General features: G+C 34.5%; 1 protein-coding gene across 3 annotated transcripts in view; it reads right to left on the bottom strand.

The window, feature by feature from the left end:
- Positions 1-3,246: 3,246 nt before the first annotated feature.
- PRR16 (proline rich 16) overlaps positions 3,247-13,526 on the bottom strand; it is a 171,653-nt gene continuing 161,373 nt past the window's right edge. For all 3 annotated transcript variants that reach the window (XM_065744272.1, XM_065744273.1, XM_065744275.1), the window contains one exon: positions 3,247-5,083. The gene's annotated coding sequence lies outside the window, so the exon portion shown is untranslated. The remainder of the gene's footprint in view (positions 5,084-13,526) is intronic.

Raw genomic sequence — 13,526 nt, forward strand, 5'->3', positions numbered from 1 at the left:
AGAACAGACAATGGACTTGCGTATACTTCTAAGGTCACTAAAATTTTCCTCCAAGAATGAGAAGTTAAACATGTTACAGGCATTCCTCATTCTCCCACTGAGCAAGCTATCATCAAATGTGCTCATCAAACACCAAAATGTAATCTTAAACAGAAAAGGGGGAATACGGGAGACACACCACAAGAAAGGTTATGTAAGACTTTGCTTGTGCTGAATTTTTTGAATCATGATCATACAGCTACAACTTGAGTAGACTGCCCTTTTGGGTCCTCCCCAGCGCTCAAGGAACTGCCAGTGGTTAACATTTGGAATGCGGCCACAGGGCATTGGGAAGGTCCTTTACTACTGATAATTTCGATACGTTTGTGTTTCCACAGGGACTGTCCCCACATGCATTCCAGTGCAATATATTTGGCCTCATCTCAAGGCAGAAAATAGCATCCAGCCCTCATAATAACTGGGATTGTGTGTTTCTTACTTCTGATTTTGTAATTTGTTGTATTGTAAATAACTAATGAGTGGTGAAAAACAGCTGTATGGTATCACAATAACAACACTGGTAATGGTATAACAGAAGTGGGTGATCTTACTGCGATACCAACGTAGCATTAAGAATTAGAATTATTAGGTGTTATTCAGGTTGTTGTGTGCTTCTTCTTCTATTTTTAGTAGTAGAATTAATATCTATAATAATCTATGATAATGATCTATAGGAATAGCTCTTTTAGCATAATTTTATTTTTATTTATTATCAGTTATGATGGTATTAGCCTATCAATTGGCCTGTTCTTAATTTGCTGAGACAAAACCTGGAAAGGAATCCCAGGCAAAGGGATGATTGTGTACTATAGAACGATTCACTCTCATCCACAAATCAGGATTTTAAAAATGTGACCATGCATCACTTGAGACAAAGGCATTTGCAGTCTTACATGGATTCAACATATGATTCAAATATAAAATTCTGGAATAAGCTAGGATGTTAGCTGGCTAATGAGAACAGTACCACTAGTGATGCTCTAGCAGGCTTGCCCACTGATACTGATGCTATCTGACATGCAGCTTTACAAGATCGTGCCGCCATTGATTTTTTATTATTAACCCAAAGGTAAGATTGTGAGGATTTTAAAGGCATGTCTTGTGTGAACCTTAGGGAACATTCAAAAATCACTATATCAGAGTATTCAAAAATTGAAGATTCTTTCTAATTAGTTACTGGTACATGCCGAATGGGAGCCTCAGGGATTCTTTCCCAGGTTGCAGTAACTTGGGCCATGGGTGAAACATGTTTGTTCTTTTCTTAATGGGATTAATAGTATCTCTCATCATTATGGTATGATTGCCTTGTCTCTTTTCTTACGTTCTTATCATGTTAACAATTGAAGCCTTGATTAAGTTATGATAACCTAGGTGCATCTGGCAATATTGTTATAAAGTGTGTATGGAAGAAAGCTCTAAATCAGGTTGTTGGGTTGCTGTGTATAAGGCATAAATATGTTATTAATAAGATTAGTGTTATAATTTTGTAATAATAATAATAATTTTGTAATAATAATAATCTTGTTAATAGTTTGCTAACAAACTAAAAAGGGGAAATTGTGGGAATGCAAGAATGTATATTCAGAGCAGAAGCTGTGGAACAAGATAAATAGAATGAGAAATTAAGGCTGAGAACCAAGGACACTCCAGAAGTAGAGGAAAACAAATTCAAGTAAGGTGCGTGATAGCTGTGTGATGATGACTGTGACTGGAGGAAGAGTGTGTGGCTTGGAACAAATGACCCTGACTGGAAGAGCACTGGCATGCACAGTTAAGGAGCGTTTGTGGAGTATTTTGTTGACATGTAAAGGTGGGTGGGAAAGTTAAAAGAGAAAACTTGTGAATGTATGTTAGAACCTGTAATAAATGATTTGGATTGTCTGTATCTGAGTTTGTGCCTCAGACACTGCATATTAGTAGCATTTTATTTTCCTCTTTTGAGCTATTACCTCAGGAGGGCATCTGCATAGCATGCAGCATCAGCTCCATGTATATCACAATATGGAAGGCTTCACTGCTTAAACTGCAAAAATAAGAAATCTTGAGTTTGCCCTAGCACCACTGATAGCAAAATAAAGATATAATGCATGCAAATGCATGTACAAATGTGCTAAAATTTACTCTCCAGTAGGAAAATCCCACTCAATGAGGAGCTGAAAAATACAGCATGAAATTGATGAAAAACACCATTTGCAGCATCTGAGTTTATTTGTTACTCAAACTGGGCCTACATTCTTTCCTATATTTATTATTTTTGCAATACATACTCTAAAACATGTTGTGGGACATAGCTGCTATTTTTCATATCATCCGTTTCATTTTCCTGAAGAAAGTTTCAGGTGGATTTTGTACAGTAACATTTTCACACAGGTGCTGGTCTAGAATTCAGCAGAGCGGAAAAATATTAGCAAGCAGTGATTAATTATTTCATTATATTTTTATTGGATTATTTTCAAATATAGACAAGTGCATTCAGTTCAAAAAATAAAATAAAAACCATCTTTTCTGAATACTACTGGATAATAATGGAAGTGCTCAATTCTGTCCCTTAATTAAGCAACTCAGTCTGAAAAACAAAGTACCACCACCGTTCTTTAACAAATACAAAGGTACTGCCTATCAACTGTACTGGTGGAAATTGACTGCTAGATTTCTTTAAAAAAAGGACTCCAACCATGATATGATCCTTAGTTTTGTTAAATGAGACAGGCTAGTATTTTCTCAATTATTTCATTTGGTGATTTCAGGACAATCCATAAAAGTGATCTATGGGTAGTCACAAGAAAACTCAAGTCTTTCTCAAAGAGATGTAATAAAACGAGCATCTCTTTCAGTAAGAGGACTCGGAGCACCTACATCAGGATAGCTAGCATTCATCAGAAGGTAGGGATGTGCATGCACACACACAAACATGCACACCCATACACTACCTGGAATACCAGAGCAGAGCAATAAAAAATATCTGTTCATTATAAGGTTAACCCATGGGTGAAAGAATGGCTTGGATATTCCATTGTTCTTTGTTCCTAAAATGACAGTTTTCTCTTAGGGAGCATTTAATAGGTTCCAGAGAGCAATGGAAACAAAGAAAAAAAAAATCAGCTTTACGAATCAGATATTGGATTTAAGATGACTGTTTTAAGTGAACTGGGGACAATGCGCTTTACTGTACTCTAAAAATCACACACAAGCTAGTAGACTAAGAAAAAAGGAAAATATATACTTTTATTCAAAACAGCTCTAGCACTGAAACATTCAATAACTTCATAACAAAACACTACAGTACACAGAAACAATGACTGTTAACTGTAAACTGCAGACTGTTCGAAAGAACAACCTTGTATACTGCAACATCTTAAACTGATTGTAATTATGTGGTGTGGGCTTGCCAACATGCTAAAACAAATAAAGAAACAAACAAAATAAAACCTAACAAAATCAAAAGACATGACAAGTTGAAAAAAATTCTGGATAAGGTCAGACACTTGTTAAAAGCTCTCTCTGTAATTTGGGAGATCACTCTTACTAGATTACATTTCTTTCATTTTTAAACATCCAACTCTGCACTTGATGAAATTTACTGATAATAAAAAATCTATCCCATTATATATCTATATTTCTTCACATGGATATTAAAATAAACTATGTTCTGAAATTAAGAGTTACAATACCTCCTTTTGTTTTCCATATGTATTTGCCTGTATAAATATACTCCATCATTTTACAAATTACAATATTTATATTAAAGCTTTCGTTCAGCAAACCATCACAGCTTCACGTGAACAGACAATTTCTGTGTTTTGGTTCTGCCTTTAATCATTTTTGGAGATAATGAAAACCAGCCTGAATGAGTGACTGCTAACAATATAAACAACATATTTCCTTAGAAAAATAAACTGAAAATACAGCTTGTCTGTTAGATTTCTCCACAAAGTACAGGCAAATGGCTAGAAAATTTGTGTGCTAAATACATATTACAAATGACTGTGTCATTAACAGTAACTGGAACAACAACGTCAGTGTTCAATAGGAACAAATTGTATGCATAATTGAGTAGATTAAATTCCTTGCAATAATATGATAAAAAATGTATGCTATTAAAAAAGATAATATCCCCGTTTTAAACACACCTTATCATTTGATGCTTTTTCATATATATACATATATATATATATATGTATGTATATGTATGTATTTATTTAAACCTAAGAAAGGACCTTACTCCTTTCAGTGTAGAGATCCCCATAGTGAAAGAGCAAACAAATGTTTTTCTTCAGTTCTAACTTTTATATTTCTCCTTTTGGAGCCCCGGCAAAAAATAGAGCTCGCTGTAGTCTGAAATCTCCAAGGGCCATCTGTGCAAACGGTGGCACATACCATTACCCTGAATGGAAGCGACAGTGCAAAAACTTGAAGAAGTGCATTGAGATGCAGTCTTTAACACCTGAACTTTTTCAAAGTTGGGTGGAGGACAGGAGACAGCATCCTTTTAAGCAGTTTAACGTCACCAATGCCCTGTTCTTGTATGGCTTTCAGTATGTACAAGGAACAACAGAAATCTTCTTTCACCACTGACAACAAATTCCTCTGTTACAGTAAATATCCTATTATCTACTTGCTTCATTTCACCTTTTGGCTACATATGGAAATATTTTTGGATGCTGGCTTGACCCACAAAAAGCTCATCGATTGTTGCTCTGGTTGCTCAGCAGAGAACTCAAGTCCCAGGCTTAGAGAGCAGTTTCTGAAATGGGGTGAGATCTTTAGTCCTCTTTATTATTTGTTCCCACTAAGTGAAATTTAAGGCTGTGGCTTTTGCCAGGACTCAGCTTGCAGCTGTCTGATCGGAGACTGAGGACTGAACACAAATTGCACCCATGACTCACTGCGCTCTGACTTGAACGGCTTTTCCGTGCTCCACCAAGGGTCGGGTTCCTGGTTACTTTTCAGATCTGGTCTTCAAGAAGTCAGAATGATGAATCCAATATGCAAGAAATTAGCTGATGTGCCTCCACATATAGATATTCCTTCAAGCCTGAAGGTGCTATGAAAAAGGAGACAAGGATAAAGTTATAAAAACATTACCTTAAAATGATAAAGTTAGTAGAAAAGAAAATAGTTTTGAATGATTGTTCCACTTTCAAAGAGTTTGAAGGATTGTGATATTCTGAAACTTGACCTCTTGTAGTTTATTACTCATACAGGTCTTAGTTCTCTGCAGTGGTCAATGGGTTTAATTTCACCACTGTCTTTAGAATTACATTAATTTATAGAACGTGAAAAACTGATATATATTGCCTTAAGACCTGGACTATATATGAGTGTTGAAGGGGTGGACTTTTGATTATTACCTTTGCTAATCCACCTTACCCAATAATTCAATTTAACAGTACACCTAGGAGCTTAAAACCAGACCAGAACTACAGAGATTTTAATAAACGAAGAACAAAAGGCCATGCATTTGAGGAACTTCTAAGACTTCAAATCTAATTTAGCATATGAATCTGGATTCTATTTCCCATTCTCAAATTAAATAGGAAGTGAAATTCAGCAGGAGACCATAACCTGACAGTTAAGTTTCCTAATCACTAAAATACTATTCAGCGTTTTGATTTAGGACTTCTGCATTCTGTTTTTGGGAAATGGTTTTAATTTATATAATGCACTAAAATGATCACAACAGTCAGTGAAAGAGAATAATACTTCAATCTACTGCTGAGGTTCATTGTATTTACTTACTAGACAAGATAAAGCAGCACAAAAAAGTGAGGCCATGGGATACTTACCTGCTGGTAGGGAAGGCAGTAACTTGCATTTTTTATAAACTCACACTGCCTGAGGGAAAGAATGAGAAATTCCTCTTCTACCTGTCATGATTTACACCTAGAGCTCTCCTAGCTCTCCTACTGTGAGAGAAAGGAAAATTATTTCTTTGTCACTATGAATGGATTTTGTAAATCAGCCTTTCATTCGCATATCTTCTTTCATATTGGCCAGCTGCTTCATTTTGATAAGGATAGGAAAAAGAGTCGAGGCAAGACAAGGTGAGGCAAGGCAAGAAGGAAGGGAAAGGAAAAAGAATATGAAGTTGGCATAAATTGATGTATTTTTTCCCCACAGTCAAAGCAAAATATGTTATTCAGAGATACTGCCTGGATTGCAACACCAGCCCAGTGTAGCCCAACAATCTAATGGACACGGGATAACAAGTTCATGAGAAAACTGGCAGAATTTTTTTCCTAATCAACCACACTTTGGCTCACATCATTAATCAAAAGATGAGTATTGTATGTACTGCTAGTGGTGTATTTTTAAACTAAGGACTCTTCATATCACTGGAAACACAACCTATCTTCAGTTGTCACAATTTCTTTTTATAGTTATATCTTGGTCTAATTATTTGTGTATGTTAATACCTCATAAAACTCATGAAGATAATGGTATTGCCCTATAATTCAGTTTAATGCTCAAGAAACAGGATGGATCTTGTACAAAAAGCATGCATGCAAAAGCAATATAAATAATCAAAAGAAATAAATACTGCATGTATTTCTTGTTCTGTCAGGAAACAGCTCTTCCTCAGTCTTATTCAGAACACAGTACAATGGTGAGTAGTTGTAGGTATGTAAAGCAGAATATTTTTTCATTTCTCTGGGTTGCAGTTCATTAACTTATTTAGTAACATGCCCACAAAAACTGAATATTATAGCAGATATTCCTTGATTCCTGTAGCAGTCACCAACTCACACAAGATGATTAATTCCCAGTTGTATGACCATACGACATTTCACCTAAATATCATCCAATACTCTACCAAAGAAGGAAAGCTTGCCCTTTGTTTTTTAATAATATTTTTGTAAAAAGTACAAACAGCATTGCTATGAAAAATGTAATGCATGTCTTTACACTAAATAAATAATGTATCCAAATTAGAAGATTAAGTGAAGAATTCAGAAGCTGGGCAATGCTGGCATTAAAAAGAAAAGGCAGTTCCTCTTTCCACCTGGAATGAAATGGATGAAAAAATAATTAATTAATTGCTACACGTCAGCAAGCAGATGAAGAAGTGAGACACAGAGAAAATAGGTCAGTTACTGAAGAAATATGTTCTGGTTTTTATTGCTACGCTTTTTAGTATTTTGACAGGAAGGCTCTACATTTGAACAACCACATTTAACTCATCATTACAAAATGCCTTCAGCAGAGTACACCTTGTCAATGCCCTCATGATGTGAACCACCTGACTTCAAAAAAGAGTGAGGGCTAAGGCAACCTATACGAGGCTGCTTTCTCACTTAAACCCATTCTTCTACCCTTTTTTTGATTTGTCATTCTTAGTCTTGCATCTGCAGCTTCAATGTTCAGTACCAAAAACAGAAACCAAAAGAAATAATTGTAAAAGTTTTCCCCTCTTAGAACCAGATACTCTTTCTTCTCAAGTATATTTTACTTCTATGCCAGTGTAACTCAAATAGTCTTTCAGTTTTCCATTGTTTTTCAGTTCCCACTGTATTTCAGTTTTCTTGAAAACTGAAAAATCAGATGAAAATTTATTCAAGAATTTATTCAATTTAAATTGAAGTTCATATGAAATCCAAGGAACTTATTCAAGTTTAACTGAATAAACAAGTTTTAAGTAGAAAGATAATCACTCTCAATTTATAATATTAATGAATAATAAATGCACTTTGATTCTGTAGTGGTATGATAGAATTATACCAAACAAGTGATATGGAAGATATTTATCAAATTTTAACAGACAAGTGCAGTGGTGACTGCCAATGATGGCAGAAAGTGAGACTATAAATGTGAATTTCTATGCTATGTCTAGCCCCTTTTACTAAGAAGAAGAGAAAAAATAAGGAAACAGCTTCACATTCAATTGAGAGAAAGAGAGAGAGAGACTTGATTAATACTGTTATATCAACCTCAAATCATTCTCATCTAGACTAATTAAAATCTCAGTTATTTGAGCTATTTTTGCACAAACAGCGTGAATTGAACATATGCTGTTACCTTGCATAAGCATGCTGGCAGTCCGAGCACCAGCCAATCTTCACTCATGTTTGGACAAGTATGAGAAAAAGCGATCCAAAATTGCATTTGTATTTGTATTTTCTTGATACTGGGAAATAGTAGCAGTATCTGTTTCAGCTTCTCAGTTACACATAAAATACATAGAAATACTTACATTCAGATTATAGGATATCTATTTAAATTCAGTTTTTATTTCAGGTCAGATGGATTACTATGCCAATTCCTTCAAAAGAAGAAATAATTGTTGATAAAGTATAGAATGCTTTTGAAGGCCCTTTTTCGGCTGCCCTTTGTGTCCAAAGAATATATTCCATGACCTTTAAATTATTATTTTAGGCATAAATTTAAGCAATGGAGAAGACACACATTTTCACTCACAAGCCAGATAAAAGTGTCTGTCTTTTGTGATTACAGAAAATCTGCCAAATGCAAGAACAATGTTTTTACCACGTGTTTTACTCCTCCATCAACATTTTAACTATATAAGCCCACGTTAGTGCTCTTTTTACATGTGGTATAGCAGCCTGGAGACATCCATGACAGAAAAATCTGTAAAACATAAGGAATGCAGAATTTTAACAAATCTACCACAATGCTTCTTTCTAATTCTTCCTATTTCTTTGCTTTCCAGGAAGCTTCAGAATACTGATTTCTGTGTGACAGACTTATCCTCCTACTGTTTCAATCTGTAAATAATTTTATTTGCCATCAAGAAAACAAGAATTCTTAATTGCTGATTGGATTTTTTTTTCTCTCAAAGATTTTAAAAACATTGTAAATTGAATGCAAATTTAATACATCTACAATTATTCATTTTCATGTTTTTTTCTTTGCATGGCATATTTTTTGTCACATTTTGACAGCATATATTTGTTTCTACAGTAGTACCATTCTAACTACCTAGCTCAGTTTTCCTTACGTGATTAAGTCATCAAATCCCGTTGCTCAATCTCTAGAGCTTTCTAGAAAAGTAGTTCTATATATAGTTCTACAAATACATTCCTAAAAAGAAATTACAGATTATGTCATAAAATATACGATGACACCATTTATTAAACGCACTTTTTGAAGCAAGTACTCCTTAAGTAAAGTGTTAATGAAATTAACTGTGAGTTTGCACAACAAAATGACCATCAGAATATTTGTTTTGAGAACTGCTGCTACTCAGCTTTCTATATATTATACATGAGGGCTGCTCCAAAAGTAATGGCTCCTATTTTATGATGTAGGCCCATGGTGTCAGAGGTGGCTGTTGGAAGCGTGGCAGTAGAGGCTGAATGTTTCTACAAATATTCCATTACATTTTGTTGCCAGGAGACGGCAGCAGAGTTGTAGTTTCCATTGAAATAAACAGCAGACATTACTTACAGAGGAACATATGTGTGTGTGTGCATGAGTGTTTCTACGTGTGTATGCATATGCATGAATGTGTGTACAAGAATGAAAAATTAATGGAAAAAGCTCCACACAACGAATGCAAGGAATGTTTTCTTTGCCAATACATGAAACATAAAATCTTATGTGCTTCTTTTGAACAAAATGCTGCAGTGTTTTTCTCAGTAATGTCACAGACATTTAAAATTTGAGGAGCAGAAATTTGTTGGACTGACAATGGGAAACTGAACTTCTTTGTTTTTGATCCTCAGGAGAGCTAAAATCTGGACAAGCAAAATTACCATGTGAAATCTTGACAATATAGAAGTCAGTAGCCTCCATTTTATATATTATCCTCTTGACAATATAGAAGTCAGTATCCTCCACAAATTCTAGCAGCTTTGTGCCATGGTAAGAGGCTCTTTCTCTAGTAAGATGAGTATATAGAAATTTTGCTAGAGAAGTAAGATATTGCTTTCTTGGCAAATAAAAGAAAGTACATAAATAAATTTCAAAATTCCTTAGACATACTGACATGGCTGAGATATTTTCAGTCTATGTCTTTATTCTTTTGAAACAATTTATTATGCCATTTTTTCTTGATATGACTATTTATTATTATTTTTTTTTTTTTCATTTAACTTTTCGGTCACTTATCTACTTATATGTTGGTTGGTGAAATTTGGCAATGTTTCAAAAATACGTCTAAAGATAGAAACAGTTATGCCAGGGGTGAATACGTGGCTAGCAAGCCTGTTTCTTCTTCCATTAGTTTTGGGTTTGTTATGATACATCCTTCCTGAGATGAGTGCTCACTAAAGAGTTGCAGGAGTGTATATTTCTTCATTTCCTCTCAGTTTACTAGTACCCAGAACAGCTATTTTCTCAAATTACTACCTTTGGACTACATTTTATCCATTTTATCTTCTATTTGACTCTTACACACTGAAAAATCAAGAATTCATCCAAGACAAAATCAGCTTCTCATGCTAGTGCATGATAAGGTCTGAACTATCCTTTTCAAGACATGGGTATTTACAGATTTAATTTAACAGTTAGGATTATAACGTAGACTTGCTTAAACAGCCAACACAAGGTGTACTTAAAAGCCTGCTTATCAATCCCTCTAATAGAATTCATTCCTATATTTAAATAGACACAAAATTATTTATGGATTTTTAATATTTTGTATATGTATATATATTTCATATGTATTTATAATATATGCATACATGTACTAATTCTCTCTTTCTTCTACTGACTGCAGGGCACTTATTAGAAAATGTTCACAAAACTGCTAACAGACTGCTGCTCGCAAGGGGACATTTAACCCCACAGTTCAAGTGGCCAATGAATTTGTGACAACAGTAGTTGATGAGCTACTAAGGCGAAAACTAGGTTTGTCTATGTAACAGTAATCATGTTTCAGCTTACGTACATTTTTAGAAGGAGACAGTAATGATGCTATCTAAACAACATGTAATGTATGGACCGCCACTGTAATGGTCAATGACGGCACTTGAACACCACGTGATAGGTGTTTATCTACTAGATTTCGTAACGAAGAAAAACTTATTATTTGAATATTATGATGGACTACTAAACAATTTATATCAAGAATTCAGTGGATAATAATTAAAACATAAAGCTAGTGTTGTATTTAAGCATTTAGCTATTTAAAAGGAATTTAGACTCTACCCCGCCTGCAGATATCCTTTGTGACCCATGCAATTCATTTAATCTAGATATGTTACAAGTTAACAGTGCTGTATTTCAGGCTGTCCGTGTCACTCTCTACAGATTTTGGTTTTGCCTGTTCAGAAGGTAAACAGTCCAAAACACGGAACCTACAAGAACACACTATAAAACGAGACTTGATACTTCCTATGGACTCTCTTTACTCCTGAAAAAAAAACCAAACAAATAAGCCCTATAGTGCTAGAGGTAAACACAAACTTGCTTCTAGTTTCATACATCCCTATACTGAATATCAGAGGGAATACTGCGCTGTGTTCAAGATGTAGAAAGGCAGTCTTTCATAAGATGCTGGAAAAAAGTATTGTCCAGGAAAACCATCTATTCATTTTTTCTGCAGTTCTTTTGGTTTAAAAATAGGCTTTAAAACCTAACAGCCAGGTAACTTGAGTCAGTATTTTAATCATCTTCCCCTTATTTTTTCCCTCCTCTTCATGCTGAGTCAAAGTAAATTTCATAAATGAGCTTGAATGTGTACTTGTGCCCATGGAGGTAAAACAGAAATCAGGAAAAGAAAGAGATGCAGAAGATCACTGAACTCCCAACAGAATTAACTTTCTGTTCCTTATTATTAGGGAGAAATTAGCTAGTAACACATAACTGCCTAACTATGTTTATACAGCTAGCTTTACACAGGTGATAGCATTGCAAACAAATAATGAATTAAAAATACTCAGCATGAAATACCTTATGCAAAGAGTTGCCAAAGAATCTACTATATACTGCTGGAAAGCTTCTATCAGTGCTGTACCTACTTCTTAAAGGGTTAATCTAAGTGTATTGCTACCATTGTCCTTCATTTATCAAAGATGCCTTCATATTTTCCAGTTGTTGGCAAACACTCAAAGATAGGGAAGGTTTGATAGGTTAATGAGCACCTCCCTCCTTTAATGTGATAGTTTTTTGTTCCATAAAAATTAATATGTGATGCGTTACACTTTCAAGCCAGTCAAGAGAAAACAAGACAAATATATTTATCAAAAATCCATGTTGAATGTGTACATACAGAAAAAAAACTATTTCTTGTGTATAAAATAATAGATTCCACATCAATGGAGGAAATCTTTTGTTATTCAGTGAAAAGGATATGAGACAGAATAAGTGAAGTTCACAAAGAGTTGTTAAATGCTTTAAAGCTTTTGTCCCTCATATTACTTAATATCTTTGAGGTATTATGCTAAATTTTTGGAGTTTATTTTATTTATGTATTTATTTATTTATTGCATAACTACATGTCTTAAAGAAACACAAATAGTTTGAAAACCATTCTTCCCAGAATATATCTTCCAGTTGACATGAATAATGTTTCTTATTTAGCCTAGAGCTAGAAAGGATGGATGATAAGGGATCTGGCAGCTCTACACATTTTTATTACAAAAAAAAAGTATATAGCTGAAAGGAATCGTAGTACATAATGTAACTATCAATATTTCTGCCTTTTTTTTTTCCTGACATTTTTTATCTTTCTTCTATTTCAAACTAATCAAGCAATCCACCAGCCAGCTTTGCAGCATTATGTCTACTCCACCAACCAGAAAGATGTTAAACACATCAGAAGCTATCTGTAAATACCTTGGCACAGCCTTTCTCCAGATTTGCCCATTGAGGGATGAAATAACTCATGTCTCTAGCTGACAATGTGATGCTTTGTAACAGACATTTTACAGGAAGTATTCTTTCCTTTGTCATTTGGCACAAACATTTTCCTACAGAAAATTAAAAATAAATTTTACTGCCAGAAAGATGTGGAGATCTCCAACATAGCGTTACATTTTTCTCCCCAAACATGTCGATGTGATTAAAATGTCATTCTACAGAATACTGCTTGGTCAATATACTCATATTCACATTCTTCACTATAAAATGAAATTAGTTTGTGTTATGATTCTTGAGAGTGGAAAATTTTGCTCTTAGCTGCTAAAAAATGAGTAGCTCACAGCTGAATCCTAGGCAGAAATCCATCAGGGGAAGAAAGACCCCGAGGCCCTGCAGCAATGCGGGGTTTGTGTACTGCAAGTTTGCACACTGTTACGGCCATATGCAACTAATGTATAAAAGGCAGACATATAAAAGATAAGCACAATGAATTTTTCCAATAGGTATTTAAAATGATGACTTTTTACTTCTGTAAAGTTGCCTGATGCCCATAAGTTGAGACTAGAAGGAAAAAATATTTTTTGACAAACTTAATGATAACTTTTTTTTCTAATTCATATCTAATGATGTACAATGCCATTCACAACTAGGTGGGACAGTCAAACATAAGATTAGCAACAAGGCTTATCTCTGCTTAGCATGTGAGGAACTTTATTTCTCTCGGT

This window comes from Cyrtonyx montezumae, unplaced genomic scaffold (assembly GCF_038088225.1).
Source record: "Cyrtonyx montezumae isolate F1298 unplaced genomic scaffold, pur_monq_1.0 scaffold_30, whole genome shotgun sequence".
Classification (NCBI taxonomy): domain Eukaryota; kingdom Metazoa; phylum Chordata; class Aves; order Galliformes; family Odontophoridae; genus Cyrtonyx; species Cyrtonyx montezumae.